This window comes from Oryctolagus cuniculus, chromosome 14, assembly GCF_964237555.1.
Source record: "Oryctolagus cuniculus chromosome 14, mOryCun1.1, whole genome shotgun sequence".
Lineage (NCBI taxonomy): Eukaryota > Metazoa > Chordata > Mammalia > Lagomorpha > Leporidae > Oryctolagus > Oryctolagus cuniculus.
In genome coordinates this window covers 87543971-87566435 of record NC_091445.1, presented here as the reverse complement: position 1 = coordinate 87566435, position 22465 = coordinate 87543971, and the positions used below count along the sequence as shown (strand labels likewise).

Sequence of the window (22465 nt, the reverse complement as noted above, 5' to 3'; positions counted from 1 at the left end):
ATCCGCTAGTCCTCAAGGACTGCAACTCATTCCGTTCCCTGCGCTTCCCTAGCCAAGCTTTCCCGCTTACTTGCTTCTTGGTCACTGCAAGAATTGGGAAATGTGTTCAAAACTGACGAGTGTTTTACATGCTGCCTGGGTCACACAGAGTGGAGTGGGGCAAATCTCTTCTTCCTGGAGATACTTCATTTCCACAAATCCCCACAGCGTCATCCCAGCAGTTTGGGCATTTGGGTTTTGTTTTTAAAGATATCAAATTATTGACACACACACACAGTGCTTCCTCCATTCAACTAAAAGGCAAAAGGCATTTTCGCATGATGGTGGAACGTGGTTACTCCTTATTCATCACACAGAAGCAGCTGTTGTTTCTGAACACCAGAACAAGACGGAATGTTCATTCCCTATTACATTTCATCCTGCTAGAGTCAGCCCCGCGCGGCAGCTCGCGGGGATCTTGAGGGATCCTAATTCTCTTCCTCAGCTCCACTTCAAAAGCCGATTTGATGAGCCTCCCCACTGATGTGCTCAGCCAATTCATTACGGAGCCCAGGCTCCCTCCCCGGGGACGCCTCAAGGCATCCCTCACATTGCCCAACACTCTTTGGGCTGAGATGTTCAATTGGTTATGACTTGTACATGAGACTTGCGGGCAAGTTTAGCAAAGGCCTTTCAGAAATTCTGAATTATCATTTTTGCACCATTTTCTAACTGAGGATTCCCATAAAAAGGATGAGTTTCAGCTGACAGAACAGACCATAGTTAACCACAAGGGTTCCCAGAGGCAACCTCTTTGCTTTCCTGTGATCACAGCGGTCAACATTTGCCCTTCCTATCGGCTAACACAATGAAGGACATCTTCACCAGATCTTACTATGAAAGGTAAACAGGAAGCTAGAAGTATGCTTGGTCTCCCAGAATACAAGTAGCCAGGATACGGCCAACTTACCTAAGCTCAGCAAAGGGTGCCTACCGAGGACTCGGAGTGGCGGGAATGGCAGGGAAGTCAGAGAAGCTCAGACTGTGTACTGGGGGCTGTCGCGAGTCCAGCAGGTAGCAGCGAGATGGCCACTAGCAGGGTCCCCAGCATCAGCTCCCATACAGTTCCATTCCGTCCACGCAAACTGGCTGTGTTCTTGACTGTCTGGCTTCTGCTGCCTGCCATTTTCTGAAACTGGTTCTATCTTCCTGTCAAGATATCCTGTAGCCGGCTCAAAATACTCATTTGTATTTGTGATTCAGAGTGGGCTTCTGTTATGTGTAACCAAGGACGCTGCCTGATAGCAGCCTCACCAGCCCATTGGCTCATCAGTTTAGAATGCAGCCTAGAGTCCATAGCAACACAGCGGAATCTGAAAGCTAGCCCTGGCTGTCTCCACTGTGGACACTGTTAGCACCGCCCAAGAGTTCTAAAAGATGGGGTCAGCCCAAACTCAGCAATTCTACATCCAGGTCTTCCCAGGACACTGGGAAACAGTGCATCCAAAGCAGAGAATCTGAACTCATTTAGACCAAAAGGTGTCTTTGTTGAGTCTTGTCACTCGTCTTAGGTGTCTAATTCCTCTTTACCAAGTCTATTCTCACCCTTTTCACTGTTTAGCTTATCTCTCTCTTTAACTAGAAAGAAAGAGCAAATCACAGTTTGGTAATTTTCCTTCTCTGTAGCCCATGTAGACACTCTAAGAAGTAGTCTTGTAGCTCCATGGTTGGTTTCCTTCTTTTTTTTCTTTCTTTGATTAGCTAAGTGGTCCTTGCCAGAAACTAACAACAAACCAAGCAGACGGCCAGGATCTGGATATATTTAAAAGGAATACGGTCCCTCTCTCAAGATCTATTGCCTCCTCCAACCCCCAAAAAACTTAGTCATTGCACTTCATTCCAACCCAGGTCACTAAAACACTGAACTCCCAAGTCATCCCTTCCAAGTTCAGACACTCACAATCCCCAAGCAGTGTATTTATTCTTATTTTTAAGGGAACACCAGATTCTATGACTCAATCATTAGCCACATTCTTGTCAGATTTTAACTTTCATGTTATACAAGTTCTTTTTCAGAGAAACAAACCAAATAAGTAGGCTGTTTTGGGCTTTGTATAACCTCAAGAGCCTTACACTATGTAATGTTGCCTTTAAATTTCAACTAATCATAACACAAGGTACAATTTCATGGCAATGACTCTTTTGATAAGCTCATGGAAGATAAGGCCTCAAAAGTCATGAAATAATGTAAATGCAGGCAATGCAAAATGAAACAAATACTTTCAAATAAAGTAACAGATTATACAATAACCCATTCAAGTAAAGAGATGCACATGAAAATGACTGCCTGTGGGTGGTAGGAAAGAATTAAAAATTGACTCTGCAATAGGAAGGAAGAGGACAGAGGAAGGATAAGCATTAAATAGTTTTTAGCTTGCATAAGGAAGATGGTATTTCCCAGGTGTCAATACTTCGGGACAATTTTTTTTTTTTCTGAGAATAAGAGGAAGCTATGCACATATGCATATATGATCTGGGGAAACACTTTGTACACGCACAAATCAATTACGTTGCATTACTTGTACCCAACATTGATGGAACATGTTTTAGATTCACAGCAGATAGCATGTACAATACATTGCGTGTTGAAATTAAGCAAAATTAAGTCATTGAGAAGGATTTAAAGAGTTAAAATATTCACACACATCTTTGGGATATTTCTAACTCAGCTAAAAATGGGGGAAATTGCAATTGCTTTGCCAGTGTTAGATATCTGACATTACATGATGCTTTTAAAAATTAAATGGTATTCTCCCCCAATTTTTAATGACATTAAGTATCATGTAGAGTTGGTCATGCATAGCACAATCTTGGCTAATGAAACACTCTCTTGAAACACTTGGTGAATCTGTAAGCTTTATTTTCAGAATTAAATTAAGGAAAAAATTGACTTGGACATTGTATAAGATCACAGCCCCTCGCCTGAAGGAGCTCTGGTGAACCTCTCCTAATTCTTGTTCAGTCATGAATGTCACAGGGCTTTTTAGCGCTGCGGCAGTGGTTAACTCTTCAAAGAAAACTGTCGCTCCCAAAACCTTATTTCTACATCCCAGAAAGCAGCGCTTTATAGCTCTGGCAGACTGTGTGGAAACAAAAAGCCATTCACACACTTGTGGCATCTTCTAACACAAAATCGGAGAAGTTCCCAGATACTCTGGTAGCAAGGATGCACGGGGGACCCAATTTTGAGCAATGAGACACTCACAGATGTTGCTAGGGTGGTTTAGGGGACAAGGTCTACAACTGAGTGGACTTAGCTGCCAGGGCCCCTGGGCTGTTCTCCTCCTCTACCTGCTGGACCACAGATGAGAGCCTGCCAGTGCAGCAGCAGAATAAAAAATAGCGCAAGGATGGTGGGATGCGAAGACCAGGTTTCCATCGTGGACAGCAGCCCTGAGGGGCCACACCAATCCTTGGTTCCTTGTTAAGTGGACAGAGCCCTTCACTGCTGAAACCACTGCTCAGCTGAGTTTCAGCCAAACACATTCCTAACAGATATAGCAGCAATCATAAATATCTGATCTGGGCAGCGGAACCTGGACGCGCAAGATGTATTAAGTAAAAAAGATGATCAACTGGCACGCACTCCATCATAGCCACTACGTAAGGAAAAATAAAAGCGTCTGGTCACAAATGAAGCAGCAGTAAGCCAGGGGAAAACAGTTACACCAGGGAGGTAGGCCTATGTATGGATGAAGTGACAAAATAATGTGGCTTTCTAAATCAGGCCACTTTAGAGAGAAAGGGGCAACATTAATAATTATGATCAGAGAAGCATAAATGAAGACAGTCCCGGCAAGTGGTGATCCGTGAGTCATGATTTTAATATGCTCAAAAGTCTCAAGTAACATTTTTATCTCACCTTTTCCATGCCAAAAGACCAAAAAATTCGTGCTTTCTCCAGCTGGCCATGTAAAAAGAGCCCTTCAACCTTGCGGTGCATACCCTGCACTTGACCTTAAAAGGAAGTCAGTGCAAACTAGTTCCAGCAGGGTCATGTGTCTGAGACCTCAGTGAAAAAGAAAATCTTTTTTTGAAAAAAGAAAAAAAAAAGATTTAGTTATTTATTTAAGAAGCATAGTTACAGGGAGGAAGGGGGGGAGGGGTGGAAGAGAGAGGAGAATATTCTACCTGCTGGTTCACTCCCCAGATGGCTGCAACAGCTGGGGATGGATGGGCCAGGCAGAAGCCAAGAGTTTCTTTTGGGTCTCCTACGTGGGTGCAGCAGCCCAAGCAGTTGTGCCGTCTTCCACTGCCTCTCCAGGCACAATAGCAGGGAGCTGGATCACAAGTGGAGTAGCTGGGACTCAAACCGGTGCCCACATGGGATGCTGCCATCACAGGTGGCAGCCTTACCTGCTACACCACAGCACCAGCCCCCAAAAGAGAATCTCTTACTTAGTATTTTTGTATACGCCTTTGATTAAAAATAGCTTTTCTGGGGCTGGCGCTGTGGTACAGCAGGTTAAAGCCCCGGCCTGCAGTGCCAGCATCCCATACGGGCACTGGTTCAAGTCCCAGCTGCACCTCTTCTGATCCAGCTCTCTGCCATGGCCTGGGAAAGCGGTGGAAGATGGTCCAAGTCCTTGGGCCCCTGCACCCGTGTGGGAGACTGTGAGGAAGCTCCTGGCTTCAGATTGGCGCAGCTCCAGCAGTTGCAGCCATTTGGGGAGTAAACCAGAGGATGGAAGACCTCCCCGCCGTGTGTGTGTGTATGTGTGTGTGTGTGAACTCTGATTTTCAAATAAATAAATAAACCTTGTTTTAAAAAAAGAATAGCTTTTCTGAGAAATTCTCCAGGCAAAACTTGTCAATGAGTGTATTTTATGAAAAATATGGTGATCTAGGACATATGCACCAGGTAACAACATTAAACCACTTCCCAAATTGTGATTTATAACAAGCTCCAGAAGGAAAAACTCCAGCCAAAACAAAGGTAAGTTGAAGGCTAGGAGCAGATAAATCATTAGTATGATCATGTGGATAATTAAAATATTTTAATTATGTGTTCCTTAAAACAGGCCCACTCCACCAAGGACAGCTGTTTGGACTGCTGGAGAGGAGCCTACAAGTGCATTATTTATCCCAAATCACAGCAACTCCAACAGCTGTCCCCACGTGCCACGTTCCGTCTGAGTAACACGCACACAGAGCTGTCACTGTCCATAACAGCCTCACAGAAACTGCAGCTGCGCAGGGCAGCAGGGTCATGGCCACACCTTCCCAGGTCGCAGCCTCAGGGTGCCCTCCCTGCCTGTCCCCACAGCACCCGGCTCCTTGGACTTGTCCCCCACTGCTGTCCCAACACCCCGAGTGCTGGACAGACACTCCAGCTCACACCAGGGAGTCTAGCTTCGCCCTCAGGTACGGCCAGTGTCCCTTTTCTCAAGGCTAACTCCTCCTCGCCATTCAAGGCCCAACTCAAACATCACCTTTCCCGCACTGGCCCAGGCCCACTGCCAAAGCCCTTCCTCCTCTGTACCCCACACTGTGCCTGCAGCTCTCCCATTCCAGAACAGTCTCCCTGGGCCCTGCGGAGTGCTCCAGACCCTCACCCACCTCCCTCTCCCCAGAGCAGCACTTCAACGCCCTCTCCAGCCAGGGGCTCAAAGTCACATTCTCCTCGCCTGTCCCCTGTTCTCCAAGCAGTGCCAGCAGCCCTGGCTCTCTCCTACTTCCCTGGGCATGGCTTCCCCAAACCCATGGCTGCTGGTTCCAGGGAAGACGCTCTTCCCTGTCCGCCAACCTTTGTGTGCCATCCTCCCCAGCTCCCTCCCACACACCCACCCCCAAATCTGAGCCCCACCCAAATGGCCCAGACAGTGCTAGCTAGCCAAGTGGCCTTATAAAGACTGACCTTTGGCTGGACCAACTGCTCTCCTTTTGTTCTTTTTAGTTAATTTATCTGCCTCAGAGGCAAAGGGAGACACATAAACAGAGAGCTCCCGTCTCCTGGTTCACTCCTCAAATACCTGTAACTGCTGAGGCAGGGGACCAATGCTGGAAGCCCGGAATGCAATCCAGGTCCCCCCTGCAGGTAGCAGGAGCCCAGTGACTTGAGCCATCACGGCTGCCTCCCAGAGTCTGCGCTGGTGGGAAGCTGGATTCAGGAGCCACCGCTGGGTATCAAGCCAGGCTCTCCGCTGTGGGATGCAGGCGTCGTGACAACTTCACCACGCGGGCAAACGCCTGCACCTCACGGTAAATGAGGTCAGAATGCAGGCACGCCACCCCCTCCCCGAGGGGCATGCACTCAGCTGCAGCTGAGCACCACAGCCCCACAGCCCAGCCCAGCAGTTTGAGAAGATGACCCTGGTCTGTCTTTCAGAGCAGCTTCCCTGACAATTAAGCCCGAGAGGCGGTCGATGCAGAATGCGAGGCAGAGTCCCTTATGCGGTTCCAACAGTCTGCTTGCAGCTGCATCTCGCACAGGCGTTAGACAGAGGTTCAGAAAGAGGAGCGTGCAGTATGGATGCAGTTCTCACAGAGCCCCTAAGCACCTTATTCTTGGAGCTCTGCACACCTTCTGAATCTTTGTCTTCCTTGGCGAGACTAGAGGAGCGTCCTGGTTTCTCTCACACTGCACAGCTGGAGCAGAACTGCGCCGCTAAGTTGCGCTCTTTCCACTTTCCAAGCAGCCAGCAGCGGTCCATCAAGCCGGCCAAAGCCGGGTTCCTCCCACCTCTGGCTTCTTTCCTCCACTACCTCCGCTTGGGAAGCCCATCTTCTTTTACTGACACAGACACTCTTTCCGAGATAAGACGTCTGATGGCCTGAGCATTCTCCTTAACAAAATCATTCCAACCCAACAGCAGCACCGCAGCACAGGCAAGCACCCGGCACTGCCGCCGGCACTGTGCGTGAATCAGCTTGTGCGCCCTCACAACCCTTTTGAGGGGCTGTCCCCATCACCGGCCCCATGTAACCGGGAAGGAGACTTTCCCTTTGGGAGAATCTAACGGGTCAGGGGCAAAGCTGCCTTGGGCCCTCACGCTCATCTCCCGACGCCAAACACAGCCCTTTCTGGAATGGGAACAAACCATCCACCTAAGCAGAAAAGCCATCTTTCAGATCCTGGTGGGAGAGGGAATGGAAGTGTGGAGATCAGGTTTCAAATACCTTGCACGCTTGCTACCATCAAGGAGACCAAATGTCCGAGCAAGTAAACAGGAGAGATACCACCCTCAAAGGGGCTGCAAGCAAGACTTTCTTGGGATAGAAAATCCTGTATAAAATCCAAGTATTCAGGTTCACTATATTAAGTAGCCTGATCATGAGTAGCTACTGTCTAATTACAGAAAATAAAGCCAAACACAGATATTCTAACACTAATTATTTCAAATTATCTCAAATTATTATTAGAAAATAACATTGTTCCGAGTCGAACATAACTTTGCTTGCACTGCCCGTGGCCTGGCTTTTGGTACAAAACATGAGCCAATCATCAATCCCATGGAATCACTTCCTCCTCATTGGAATTCGAGTGGAAAATTGTCCTTAATACACAATGAATAGGAACTCATTTGATAAATTGAGCAATCTAGAGTTCCATGCATGGAGAAAAAATTAAGTCATCAATTGTTTTTAGCAAACTCCGAAACGCAGTTCTTCTCACAGCTAGTCTCCCTGTGCATACATAGTGGAGATGGCCTTAACAGTTCTAATTTATGATGACTAGGCTAAAGTGAGCTGCATTCCGACAGTGGATAGCAAATCCAATCACCGCTTGCTGGAGAAACAAAAACATCGATTATCACTTGTTATAGCTGCTCCTGTAGCAGTAGTCCCATTCCAGACTGAAGTTCTAGGCAAACAGGTAGTGGTCTCAAGGGTTCAGTGTGTCTGCAGTAAAGAGAAACACAGAATGAAATCCACGGGCAGTGACAGATGGTCGAGTAGGAATTCTGCACTCACAAGGACGGAGAACAACGAGGTGAGAATTGGAGGAGGAGAACCACGACTGCGGGCTGCCACCCCAGCGTCACTGCGTTAGATGATGCTGCCGGCAGCAGTCAGGGTCTAGGCCAGCCCATAGAAGAAGATGGGACCAAAGGAGAGGACGGGGTCCTGGAGAGAGGGGGGGGAGAGAAGCAAACATCATCACATGTACCAAAATGGAACTGGATTTCATGGAAAAGCACAAAAGAAAAATGAAACAGGAATATTTCCCGCAGAGGAAGATGACCGTGGCAATTAGATTTCAGGAGTGGATTTAATAAAAGCCCCTGCAGTCATCCCTCGGGACTCATGAGGAATTGGCTCCAGAACCCCAGGATACCAAACCTACAGCCCAGTCCCTTCTGTAAGTGGCCAGGTGTTTGTGTAGAACCTCCACACGTCTTCCTGTATCCTTGAAATCTTCTCTAAGCTACTCTCACTGCCCAAGACAATAGTAATAGTTACTATGCTGCAGTGTTTAGGGAACGATGACAAGAATGAAGCCTGTCTATGCTCAGCACACGTGCAGTGCTTCTTCAGGTGTCTTCTAGGGGTGGCTGGCCGGTTCTGCAGATGCGGAAGCTGCTGGCACGGGGCAACTCTGTTTCTAGACAGTAATTAGCTAGGTGCAAAGGACAAGCCATCTGAGAGGGCAGCCACGAACGAATCACACGCCTGAACATTTTCTCGCATCATTCCTTAGTACGCGTCCTAACCATGGGTAGGGGTACTGTACAAGGGGGCTTCAAAAAGCTGATGGAAAACAGATTTAAGAAATAAGTTTAGAGCTGGTGCTGTGGTGTAGCGGATGAATCCACTGCCTCTGATGCGGGCATCCCACATGGGCGCCTATTTGTGTCCCAGCTGCTCCACTTCTGATCCAGCTCCCTGGCTCAGGTACTAAAGCTCCTGCCACCCTTGTGAGAGACCCCAGATAAAGCTCCTGACTTCAGCAGGGCCCAGTGCTGGGCATTACGGCCATCTGAGAAGCATACCAATGAATACAAGATCCCCACCCCCCACCCACCCCCCGTGTGTGTGTGTGTGTGTGTGTGTGTTAACTCTCAAATTTTTTTAAAAAAATATTTTGGCACAAAAATTTTGACATCAATGACTAATTTTTCATAATAGGCTTTTCCAAGAACTTTTTGAAGCTCTCTTACATTACGTAACTTATCCAAATCACTTGACCAATGTTTTGAGTACAAAAGAATGCTATTGACAATTACATAAGATAGGCATAAACAAATATTAACCAATTTCCCTTGGACCACACTATTTCCTGCCATGCTCCCCGTTGCTCCAACCCCACTTTCACATCCACTCGTACAGGCCCCACTGCCCGCACCTGAGGGGCTGCCTCTTTCCCACCGGCTGCCCAGTAGGCCGCCCTGCTGCAGGCTCGCAGGCATCTCAATAGCTTCCCCTTCCCCAGTGTTTGCCACACTTCAGTGCCAGTGTCTGCTGCCTCATCCGGTGCCTTCACTCACTACGCTGCAAGGCGATTGCAGGATTTCAAGTGCACGCTGTGACTTTAAAATGGCCTCACACTTCTCAGGACTATCCATTTATGTGGGAATACTGTGTAAAATTATAAAGTCAGTCACATGAGTTATTGGGGCTTCTGGATCAATCTGTGGCCTTGCAAATTTTATGGTAAAATAGCAGTCCTGGAAACGAAGGGACAGTAAAGTGGTTTCATGTTTGTTTCTATTCGACAAGACACTCCAGCCAATTTCTCTACTAAATTACCTTTTCTTGCCATAGTGGAGTCAATGTGATAACAATTGTCCCAAGGCTATACATTTTAAGTCACATAAAAAAGAAAATGTGCAGGAATGAATATTCCATTTTATTTCTGGCCAACCGCACAATTCATTTGGTGTGATTTGTGCAATTTCTCCTCGACTAGAGGCTCCATAAGAAAGAGTCACAGGGCAGAACATAGATGATCAGACAGGACATGAGAAACGGGAATGCTACTCCTTGGCTAGCTGGGCGGAGGCTACAGAGGTAAACATTACCAGCACATCCAATTCAAAGTTACCCAAAAGAAAAGTCAGAGCCAAGTTTTAAAGGCTCAATCAAAGTACATTTGTAAACATAGTCTTGGCAAACTTAGAGCCAGTACAAAGATTACTGTGGGCAGGGATATGTTGAATGACTGAATTAATCACTTTCTTGGGCTAGTGCAACCCTATCTGCAAAGCAGAATACCTGCAGTGTTTTTTTTGTTTGTTTGTTTGTTTGTTTGTTTGTTTTATAAAAGCATTAATTGTCTAGTGACCCAAGCCTAGATGGATTAACTTAGAATTTCAGAGCAGGTAGACCCACACATTGGTATTTTTCAAAAGCCGTGATGGGGCTCTAATACACAGCAAATGTGATAACTATTATTCATCAGTTTCCAGTAGATTTTCACAGAACAAGAGACAGTAGCTAGAAACAGTATTTCCTACGTGCCTGGCACTGTCCTACAATATTCATAGTAGTCCCATAAAGTAAGCACTAACACAGGAGTACCAACCACCACATTTTACCAAGGAGGAAATGGAAACTCAGAGAGGTTAAATAGTCCCAGATTCCACATCTCCTAAGAACATGTGACTCAAAGCTCAGCAGTCTGTCTCCCAAGCCGGCTCTCTTACCGATGACTGTACAGTCCAAACACTGCCACTAAAGACACCCCCCCAGGGGCCTAAGTCGGCCTCTGCACAGTGCAGGCTAGAGGATCACCAGGGGGCACAGGAGGTGTTGCCTAAACAGGCTGCTAAGAATAGATCAAATCAACGCTAGTGAAAATTACATGATTTAAACTACCCTCTGATTTCTAAGAAATAATATTTGTATACAGGTCTACCTTCCTCATTAACTAGGCAATTTAGAACAATCAGGCTTTGGGGACAGTTGGGCAGAAATGCTGGTATTCTTGCAGCAAACACTACCTGCTGGAGGACATCACACAAGCAGTCGCCCCCTGCTGCCTGGATCACTCCCATCAACATGTGAATACACTAATACCCAACAAGAAACATACACAAGTTTGCTTGTCCTGTGTCTCTCATTTCTGTTTCCCTTTACACAACATTGCTCAGAAGAATTCTACATACCAGATCAGATTCCCCTGCCATTCCTCTTTGAGGAATTCCCAGCCACTATCTCTTCTAGTTCTTTGCTCTACTTCCCCCTTTCACTTTGGCACTCCAGGTACTATCCTGAACCTTTCCACCTTATCCATTAGGGTAGAAAGCTCTCTTCAGCCCTTTTCTGTGCTTGTTGAAGATGTCCTTCTGACCTACCTTCCTGTTAAATTCTTTTCTCACATGAGTCTAAACCTGCACTAAACCCATTAAATACTTCATTAAGTACTTTATTTGGGGGGCTGGCATTGGGGTGTAGCAGGTAGAGCTACCTCCTGCAACACCGGCATCTCACATGGGCACCAGTTTGAGTCCTGGCTATTCCACTTCCAATCCAGCTCCCTACAAATGTCCTGAAAAAACAGTGGAAGATGGCACAAGTGCTTGGGCCCCTGCTAGCCAACTGAGAGACCAGGAGGAAGCTCCTGGTTCCTGGCTTCAGCCTTGCCCAGCCATAGCTGTTGTGGCCATGTGGGGAGTGAATCAGTGGATCAGCTATCTATCTATCTATCTATCTACCTACCTACCTACCTACCTATCACTCCCTCTCTCTGTAACTCTGCCTTTCAAATAAACAAATTTTTAAAAAAGCCTTTATTTCATTGTTTGGTTGGTAACTTTACCATTTGTGTTTATAATTTCCAGTTTTCTGAAAAAATGCTCAATCTCATGTCTTAGTTCCTTGAATATACGAGTTGAATGTGCAAGTCTGGTTTTATTGTTTTTCCCTTTCCTCTTGGTTTTTGAACAGATCTTACCTTCCCATTCTTCTCTCCTCATCTATGCTCCCTACATAACCTCACTGATCTCATGGCTTCAAACACCTCCTGTAATCTAAGAACTCCAAAATTAACATTTCCAGCCCTTTCCTTTCCACTTCAGACTCATACATCCCACCACCTACTACGTTTGGCTGTCTCCTAAGCATAGGCAAAGTTAATGCATGCGGGGCCAGCACTGTAGCATAGTGGGTTAATCCTCCACCTGCGGTGCCGGCATCCCATGTGGGCACCGGTTCAAGTCCCAGCTGCTCCTCTTCCGATTCAGCTCTCTGCTATGGCCTGGGAAAGCAGTGCTTCGAAGATGGTCCAAGTGCTTGGGCCCCTGCACCCATGTGGGAGCTCCAGAGGAAGCTCCTGGCTCCTGATCAGCCCAGCTCTGGCCATTTGGGGAGTGAGCCAATGGATGGAAGACTTTTCTGTTTCTCCTTCTCACTGTCTATAACTCTACATCTCAAATAATAAAATCTTAAAAAAAAAAAAAAAGTGAATGCATGCAAAACAAAACTCCCAGTTCTCATCACTTTCTCCTCTAGCAATCTTCCACAGCTCAGTATTGGCAATTTTATTCTCATTCCTCAACATTATCTCCTTCATTTCTGATACCTTACATTAATCAGTCAATCACTGAATTCACCATCAAACTGCACCCAGAATGTACCCACCTCTGCCACCAACCCTGCCCAGTAGTGTGGCCGTGTATGTACATCCTGATGGTCCTCTCCTGCTTCCACGCTGGCCCACAACCACCTGTTCTCGACACAGTAGCCAGGATGATGTTGGCTTTTAGACCTCAGAAGTAGCATTCACTAATGTAATCAAAGTCTCCCGCTGATTGCTTTTTATACTGGTTGAGAAGCATGGCCACTGTCCCCGTTCTCTCTCTGAGCTCGACTCTTACTCCGTGTCCCTTGCTCACTCCACTCCTGCTACGGTGGCCTCCTTCCTGTTCTGGGAACAAGCCAGGAGTCAGATATGCTGTCACCTCCGGGCTCCGCATTTTCTGTTCCCTCATCAGCCACATGACTCATGCTCAACTCTTTCAGGTCTTTATTCAAATGTCATCTTCTCTGGGTTACTTCCCCTGCACTGCGCAATGAAAAACGGCTGCTTCTCTCATCACTTCCTGCCTCCCTTAGCCTACTTTGTTTTTCTCTATTAGTTACATCTAAGTCTGTCCCCTTCTAGATTGCAAGTTCCATGAAGGCAGGAATTTTGTCTGTCTTGGTCATGGCTGAGAAGTCCGAGTCTGGTATGTGGTGGCTATTGAAATAATCGTCATCGGAAAACTGGAAGAAATAACAGAGAACTAAGCTAACGGATTATTCCGCAGGTGCATTAAGATAAAAGACCACTCCTAAAGAGGAAAAAGTGGATCTCAAAAGCAGTTCATCTCAAAAGGCAGAAGCGTATCCCAAAAGGAGGCAACCCCCTCCTAAAAAGGAGAATTTATTTTTAATATACTAAAAAATACCCACACACAAACCCACACCCCCCAGACACACACACCAAGTGTCATACAGCACAAATGCACAGCACTGAGGATTCGGCAATGAAAGTCCAACTTATTCAAGACTCTGGAACTAAATAAATATCTTTAAGGGATCACCCAGGTGAGTGTGTGTGTGTGTGTGTGTGTGTGTGTAAAGCACATTCCATAGCTAATAATCTACAGTCTCCGAGAAGGTTTTTTTTTTTTTTTCTGATTTCTTCCTTTCATTATCTTTAAACAGATGGAGGCAATAAACAGCACCCCGCATGTTCAGCATCCTAATTACTAGACTGTAGCTCTTCCAAAATACCACTGTCCCTTTAAGTATAAAATAAACTGCTCACATGCCCAAAGTTCAGCATAGCAAGTGCCCTGTGCATATTAAGAAGTGCCTAAAGAACTAAAATCCTTGACTGTATTACAATATGTAATTAGGAAAAGCAAAGAATTCTGTAATTAAGGTACTTTACATGATGGAAATGGGAAATGAAGAGTTTAAACGAAATGATTGGACAGACTCCAAAGAGAAGTTTTTCTGCTCACAACTTTTTATTGCCTGTGTTCTGCCTTTCTGAAATTGAAGATCACTGCTTAATTAATTAACCATTATGCCCTACAAATGGCCAGCAAAATTCTCAAAGGAAAGAAAGCAAAATAGAAGGGCAATAAGATAAAGACTGGTTTTTTTTCCAAATAATAATCCTAATTATTATGTTACTAAGAATTCAACATTCTCCTAGAACTCAACAAGTTCTAGGAACCCAGAGACTTCCATTTGTTTGATTCACCACTGTGGCTCCAGAGCAGAAAATAAGTGCTCATGAAAATCACGAAGAGTTAACAAATACACTCCACACTGTGCCTAGCACAGATCAGACCTCCTTGTTTTGACCACCTTCACGGCTGAAAAAGTATCACCTATAATGCGCGGCTCCTTTTTGGCTTGGTTAGCATCTGCAAAGTGTATTTCAGACCAAAAAAAAAAAAAAAAACAAAACAAAAAAACACCACGTTTCACAAAGATTATTCTTATACCCTGCTGTTTCTTCTTCTTTTTTGTTTATTTAAAAGGCAAGTTAGAGGCCGGCGCCGCGGCTCAATAGGCTAATCCTCCGCCTAGCGGCGCCGGCACACCGGGTTCTAGTCCCGGTCGGGGCACCGGATTCTGTCCCGGTTGCCCCTCTTCCAGGCCAGCCCTCTGCTGTGGCCAGGGAGTGCAGTGGAGGATGGCCCAGGTGCTTGGGCCCTGCACCCCATGGGAGACCAGGAAAAGCACCTGGCTCCTGGCTCCTGCCATCGGATCAGCGCGCTGCGCCGGCTGCAGCGCGCCGGCCGCGGCGGCCATTGGAGGGTGAACCAACGGCAAAGGAAGACCTTTCTCTCTGTCTCTCTCTCTCACTGTCCACTCTGCCTGTCAAAAAAAAAAATAAAAAAAAAAAATAAAAGGCAAGTTAGAGACAGAAGGAGAGGGAGAGAGAGGAAGACAAGGAATTTCCATCTGGTGGTTCATTCCCCCAAATGGCCACAACGGCCAGGGCTGGGCCAGGAGTTCCTTCTGGGTCTCCCACGTGGGTGCAGGGTCCAAGCACTTGGGCCATCTTCCACTGCTTTCCAAGGCACATTAGCAGAGAGTTGGATGGGAAGTGGAGCAGCCAGGACACATCCCATATGGTGCCCATATGGGATGCCAGTGCCGCAGGCATTGACTTTATCCACTATGCCATAGCACCAGCCCCATGCTTTTTCTTTCAAAAATAAAAACCTAAAAGGGGCCAGAGCCATAGCTCACTTGGTTAATCCTCCACCTGTGGCGCCAGCATCCCATATGGGATGGGCGCTGGGTTCTAGTGGCAGTTGCTCCTCTTCTAGTCCAGCTCTCTACTGTGGCCCGGGAGGGCAGTGGAGGATGGTCCAAGTATGTTGGCCCTGCACCTGCATGGGAGACCAGTAGGAAGCACCTGGCTCCTGGCTTCAGATTGGCACAGTTCCAGCCGTAGCAGCCATTTAGGGGGTGAAGCAACGGAAGGAAGACCTTTCTCTCTATATATATATGTAACTCTACCTGTCAAATAAATTAAAAAAAAAAAATAACCTAAAATTGACCATGGAGTTCAATCTCTGTTAAACATTTGGGAATATACTCTTAAGTTAAAAGTCTTAAGAAAGTTATAATAACTTATTTCCTAACTTTTTTCAAAATGCAAGTGTCTATCTTGACCTTAACTTTCCTTATTCAATCATCCTTTTGCTGGATGGAATATTAACTCCAGTCTTCCAAGGTGGTGAGGCCAACACGTGTGAAAATCCAGGCTGTAAACAGATTTGAAAATCCCGAGATTAGGGTCAGCACTGTGGCACAGCAGGTTAAACTACTGCTTGCAGCACTGGCATCCCACGTCAGAGTGCCAGTTCTAGTCCAGGCTGCTTTGCTTCCAATACGGCTCCCTGCTAATGTGCCTGGGAAGGCAACAGACAATGGTCCAAGTACTTGGACCCCTGCCACCCCCATGAGAGATCTGAATGAAGCTCCTGGCTTTGGCCTGGCACAGCCCCAGCTCTTGTGACCATTTGGAGGGTGAACCACCAGAAGGAAGATCTCTCTGTATCTCTGTCACTCTGCCTTTCAAACAAATAAAATGAATCTTTAAAACAAGAAAGTCCTGAGATTGTGTATTCCGATACACATTGTAGTTGACAACCACATCCTCTGTTCTTGCTCACAAGCCAAGTTCAGATTCATTTCAGAACAGCAGTGTGCCCAGGCAGTAAGGACAATAAAGAACAACAACAGCAAAAATCAGTATCTCTGGATTCCTCTGCAGCTGTAAGGAGCAAAAAAATGGTACTGGCCAATGGCATGAGAAAAATGTAGGCTTCTGGTCAAGTGAGCGGTAGGAACGCATCCTTTACCTGCCCCCTTTATCCTGTCTGGAATGTAGACACACTGCCAGAAGTAGCGCATGCATCCTAAGACCAAGAGCAGACACACACAAGCCAAGGATGGCTCAGACTTAGGAGGGAGGGGCCCAGGTTTCCTGAGAAAACATGAGAGCTGCCAGACCAGCTGTGGATAACCCATCTCATTTTCCTTCCATGACAAAAAGCAGAACCTCCATCAGGTTAAAGCCATTGTGTTCCGGCCACATTTCTCACCACTGAGTTTAATGCTTATTGATGATACAGACGCTAGTGAAGACTAGAGGATGAAAGGCAACAATACCTTTTAGAAGTGCTCTCCCTAAACTCATTCATTTGGTGTCTTTATTAAAAAAAAAAAAAAAAGAAAAAGAAAAAGAAAAAAAACACCACGTACCACATGTTAATCTAGGATTTTTCACATTTTAGTAAAGCAACAGTATTGAGATCCTGATTGCAGTTGTCTAGTGCTAAGAAAAATTAAGCTTTTAAGAAGACACATTCTTTCATTAAATAAAATTAACTAAAAAAAAATTCATGCAGGGGTTGGGAAATCCAATCACCGTTAATGAAAAGTCTGAATTATAGAATTTAATTGTATTACTTTTATTTGGGGAATTAGCCAGATAATTATTTGCAAACAAATAATGTTTCTAAAGTACTTGCTACCATCAAAAAATTATTCAACTGCAAAAACTAAAATCCTTCCCAGGGGCTGTCCCCATATGGATGCTGGTTCAAGTTCCAGCTGCTCCACTTCCAATACAGCTTCCTGCTAATGCACCTGGGAAAAACAATGGAAGATGGCCCAAGTGTTTGGGTCCCTGCATCCATGTAAGAGACTCAGATGAAGCTCATGGCTCCTAGGTTTGGTCTGGTCCAGCCTTGGCTTTTGAGGCCATTTGAAGAAATAACCAACCAGCAGATAGAAGACTTCTCTCTCTGCCTCTCTCTCTCTGTAACTCCATCTTTCAAATAAATAAATAAAATTTTAAAAAATCCTTCCCAAAGCTTGCAAAAAATCACTAACTTGGGGCTGGCATTGTGGTGCAGTAGGTTAAGCTACCACCTGCAGCTCTGGCATCCTATAAGAGTACCCGTTCAAGTCCCACCTTCCCCACTTCCAATCCACCTCCATTGCTAATGCACCTGGGAGAGAAGCAGAAGATGGCTCAAGTGCATGAGCCCCTGCCTACCACATGGGACACCCAGATGGAGTTTCTGGTTCCTGGCTTCAGCCTGATCTAGCACCAGTCATTGAGGCTATTTTAGGAGTGAACCGGAAGATGGAAGATCTCTCCTCTCTTTGTCTTTCCCTCTCTAACTCTGCCTTTTAAATAAAACTTTTTTTAAAAACCACTAACTTGCATCATAAAGACAATATTTCTTAGACTGTGGTCAAATAAGTGATGCCAACCATATTGTGTCTATCACAAACTTCAAGGTACTACAGACAACAGAGTCAACTTGTAGTATGCATTTATAGATGTTCATTAAGTAACTCCTGGTCATGGTCATGGTCAGGCTGGAGATGGTGTGAGGGTTGAGTTTTCTAGTTCTACGTCCTCTGGTTTTGGAGAACAGAGCTACTGCTCATGGCCTACACGTCTCTCAATGCTTCCCAATCACATTTCTATGCCTTATGAAGAAGCATTCTTCCCCATGCTAAGGAAGCCCCCACCCATGAGCCCACCTAACCAGCTGATCCTATACAGACAGGAACATCCAGACGTGGTTCCTAGTTCTGTAGGAGAACTTTAGCCCCTTCAAGCTTCATTCTCACGTTTACTAAAATATGCACTGTTCAGCATTACCATTATCTGCTTATACATACATGAGAAATATTGCAAAATGTTCATGGAAAATAGAATCAAAAGATAATTTAGTGAGACCAGACTGCAGCAGCCCAAGCCACTGGCAGTAAAGTTATGGGATGAGCCTGGCATGAGTCCTGCTTGGAGCCCTGTGGGGGACAGTGTGCCTGCCAACCTAGAGGGAAAAAAGTGGGGGGCATGTTTCTCTCTCAACCAACCAGCACTGGTGTCCTGTAACTAGCCGAGAGAGGGCAGGCACCATTTTGGACAAACATAACAGCTGTACCACTTCATGTCTGAGTGCCCAGCAACCAGCCAAGAGGAGAGACCAGAATCTGGCTGGGAGAATTGACAGGGGGCTGGGAGTCTGTAACTATGGGAGCCTTGTGTGTTTGGACTGTGAAAAACTGTGGCTGGGTCTTTGGGCAGTCACTGTGAGTGACGCCACATGCTCAGGGCTCCCCGATTCCCTGGTGAGGGTCACTGGTACAGGATCTGTGTTCACACCCAGGACTGCACAGATCCTTTGTGTGGTTCTGGAGACAGTGAGGATGAGAATTGTACCCATTGGAGCTAGCATCCAGGCATTGTTCCTTTGAGGGGAAGAAGTGGACATGAGACTACACCAACAGAGCTGAACAAACTTCCCCTTGAAAAAAAAAGGGGGGCATATTTACCACACCCACCTTGGGTGTCACCTTAGACACACCCCTCTCCCTGGATCACTGAACAGAACTCCTGGACCACACCCAGCACATGCCTCAGGGCATTCACTGAACGAGTGGACACTCCACAAAGCCACAGAGGCATAGTCCAAAGAAAAGCCATCACAAGGGGGGAGGGGGACCAAGTATCACAATAAATGCCTAGTAATAAACACAGCAATTCAAGAAACAAGAATAAGGAAGACAACATTATGCCCCCAAAAGAACGTAACACTTCAATACTAGAATGTGAAGATGAAAAAAAAACAAAACAAAACAAAACAAAAAACAAAAACAAAAACAATGCAAAGATGAAGAGACTGATGAAATGCCAAAAACAGAATTCATAAAATTGATTGTAGGATTACTTAGAAGTAATCAGAAGCAATTCATGAACTAAAGAAGTCAGTACATGAACATGAATGAAAATTTTTCCTATGAAATTGAGATTTTAAAGAGAAATAAAAATATTGGAAATGAAGAATTCAATAGGATAAAAAATGTGATGTAAAGCTTTAACAACAGACTCAGTGAGGCAGAAGAAAAGAATTTCCAAGTTAGAAGACAAATCTCTGGAAATTTTACAGTCAGACTGAAATAAAAGAAGAAAAAATAAAATAGTGTTGGAGATTTATGGGATACTATCAAATATCCTCAATTCCCCAATTAAAAGATACAGACTGGCTGAATGAATTAAAAAGCAAGACCCATCTATTTGTTGCCTACAAGAAACAAATCTCATCAACAAAAATACACGCAGACTGAAAGTGAAAGGATAGAAAGAGATATTTTATGCTAACAGAAACTAAAAAAGAGCTAATGTAGCCATCCTAATATCAGACAAAATAGACTTAACAGGAAAACTGTGAGAAGAATCAAAGAATGGCACTATGTAATGATTAAGGGATAAATTCAACAGGAAGATGTGACTACTACAAATGTATATGCACCTAATTATAGGGCATCTGGCTATTTAAAAGAAACTCTAGTGAATCTAAAGGGAGACATAAATTCCAATACACTAGTAATGGGGACTTCAATACTCCACTTTCAGCAATGGACAGAACAATCAGAAAAATCAGCAAGGAAACAAGAGTTAATTGACACTATGGACCAAATGGAAATGGACCTAATGGATATCTACAGAACTTTTCATCCTACAGATGCAGAATACACATTCTTCTCACCAGTGCATGGAACTTTCTCTAGGACAGACCACATGCTAGGCCATAGACAAGTCTCAGCAAATTCAAAGCAATCAAAATCATACCATGCATCTTCTCTGACCACAATGGAATGAAGCTGGAAATCAACAACTCAAGAATCTCTAAAGCATTTGTAAACACATGGAGACTGAACAACATTCTCCTGAATTAACATTGGGTATTGAAGAAATCAAAAGAGAAATTAAAACATTTCTGGAAATGAATGAAGATGATAATACAACATATCAAAACTTATGGGATATACCAAAATAAGTGTTAAGAGGAAAGTTTATAACAATTGGTGTCTATATCAAGAAACTGGAGGCCAGTGCCACGGCTCAATAGGCTAATCCTCCGCCTTGTGGTGCCGGCACACCAGGTTCTAGTCCCGGTCAGGGTGCCGGATTCTGTCCCGGTTGCCTCTCTTCCAGGCCAGCTCTCTGCTGTGGCCTGGGAGTGCAGTGGAGGATGGCCCAAGTGCTTGGGCCCTGCACCCCATGGGAGACCAAGATAAGCACCTGGCTCCTGGCTTCAGATCAGCGCGGTGTGCCTGCCACAGCATGCTGGCTGCGGCGGCCATTGGAGGGTGAACCAATGGCAAAAGGAAGACCTTTCTCCCTGTCTCTCTCACTGTCCACTCTGCCTGTCAAAAAAAAAAAAAAAAAAAAAAGAAACTGAAAAGTTTCAAATAAATCAGCTATCAAAGCATCTCAAGGACCTAGAAAAACAACAGTGAACCAAACCCAAAACTAATAGGAGAAAAGAAATAATTAGGGGGGGCCAGCACCATGGCTCACTTGGTTAATCCTCCGCCTGTGGCACCAGCATCCCATATGAGTGCCAGGTTCTAGTCCCAGTTGCTCCTCTTCCTGTCCACCTCTCTGCTGTGGCCCAGGAGGGCAGTGGAGGATGGCCCAGGTGCTTGGGCCCTGCATCCACATGGGAGACCAGTAGGAAGCACCTGGCTCCTGGCTTCAGATTGGCACAGCATGCCGGCCGTAATGGCCATTTGGGGGGTGAACCAACGGAAGGAAGACCTTTCTCTCTGTCTCTCTAACTCTGCCTGTCAAAAAAAAAAAAAAAAAAAGAATTAGAGAAGAAATAAAATTGAAACAAAAACTAAAACACTACAAAAGATCAGCAAAATAAAGACCTGGTTTTCTGAAGAAAAAAAAATTGACACACCATTGGCCCAACAAACAAACAAACAAACAAACAAAAAAAATAGAGGGAGAAGACCCAAATCGTTAAAATCAGAGATGTAAAAGGAAATATATTAACAGACATGACAGAAGAGAAAGAATCATTAGAAATTAATACAAAGAGCTGTATGCCAACAAATTGGAAAGCCTAGAAAAATAGATTCCTGGACACATACAACCTACCTAAATTGAGCTGTGAAGACATAGAAAACCTAAACAGAACAATAACCAATATGGAAATTGAATCAGTAATAAAGAACTTCCCAGCAAAGAAAAGCCCAGGACCAGAAATGGGCAAAGGACTTAAACAGGCATTTTTCAAAAGAAATCCAAATGGCCAACAGACACATCAAAAAATGCTCAGCATCACTAGCTGTCAAGGAAATGCAAATCAAAACCACAATGAAGTTTCACCTCACCCCCGTGAGAATGACTTACATACAGAAATCAATGAACAACAAATGCTGGCGAGAATGTGGGGGAAGATACTCTAACCCATTGTTGGCAGGAATGTAAACTGGTACAGGCACTGTGGGAGACAGTATGGAGATACCTCAGAAAGCTGAACATAGACCTACCACATGATGCAGTCGTCCTACTCCTCAGAATTTATCCAAGGGAAACGAAAGCAGCACATGAGAGAGTGATAAGTACCCATGTTTATTGCAGCTCAATTCACAATCACTAAAATATGGAATCAACTCAAATGCCCATCAACTGAAGACTGGGTAAAGAAATTACGGGACACATATACTATGGAATGCTACACAGCAGTAAAAACAAAAATGAAATCTTGTCGTTTGTAACAAAATGGATAAAACTGGAAAACATCATACTTAGTGAAATAAGCCAGTCCCAGAAGGACAAATGCCATATGTTCTCCCTGATCTGTGATAACTAATAGAGCACCTAAAAGGTAATCTATAGAAGCGAAATTGGGGCCAGTGTTGTGGTGTAGTGGGTAAGACTGCCACCTGTGGTGTCAGCATCCCATATATGCACCGGTTCGAGTTCTGGCTGCTCCATTTCCTATCCAGCTCTCTGCTATGGCCTGGGAAAGCAGCAGAAGGTGGCTCAAGTCCTTGGGCCCCTGCATCTGCATCGGAAGACCCAGAGGAGGCTCCTGGGTCCAGGCTTAGGATCAGCACAGCTCCAGCCGTTGTGGCCAGCTGGGGAGTGAACCAGCAGATGAAGATCTCTCTCTCTCTCTACCTCCCTCTCCATCTCCTTCCCTCT

At 45.2% G+C, this 22465-nt stretch overlaps 1 protein-coding gene across 7 annotated transcripts in view; it reads right to left on the bottom strand.

The window, feature by feature from the left end:
• The window catches only part of MAST4 (microtubule associated serine/threonine kinase family member 4), a 623219-nt gene that overhangs the window by 531735 nt on the left and 69019 nt on the right, over positions 1 to 22465 (bottom strand). Inside the window, exon 1 of one of the 7 annotated variants that reach the window (XM_051853674.2) lies at positions 950 to 2218. The exons of the other annotated variants lie outside the window; for them this stretch is intronic. The gene's annotated coding sequence lies outside the window, so the exon portion shown is untranslated. Of the gene's footprint in view, positions 1 to 949; positions 2219 to 22465 lie in introns of those variants that run through there. 7 annotated transcript variants of the gene reach the window in all.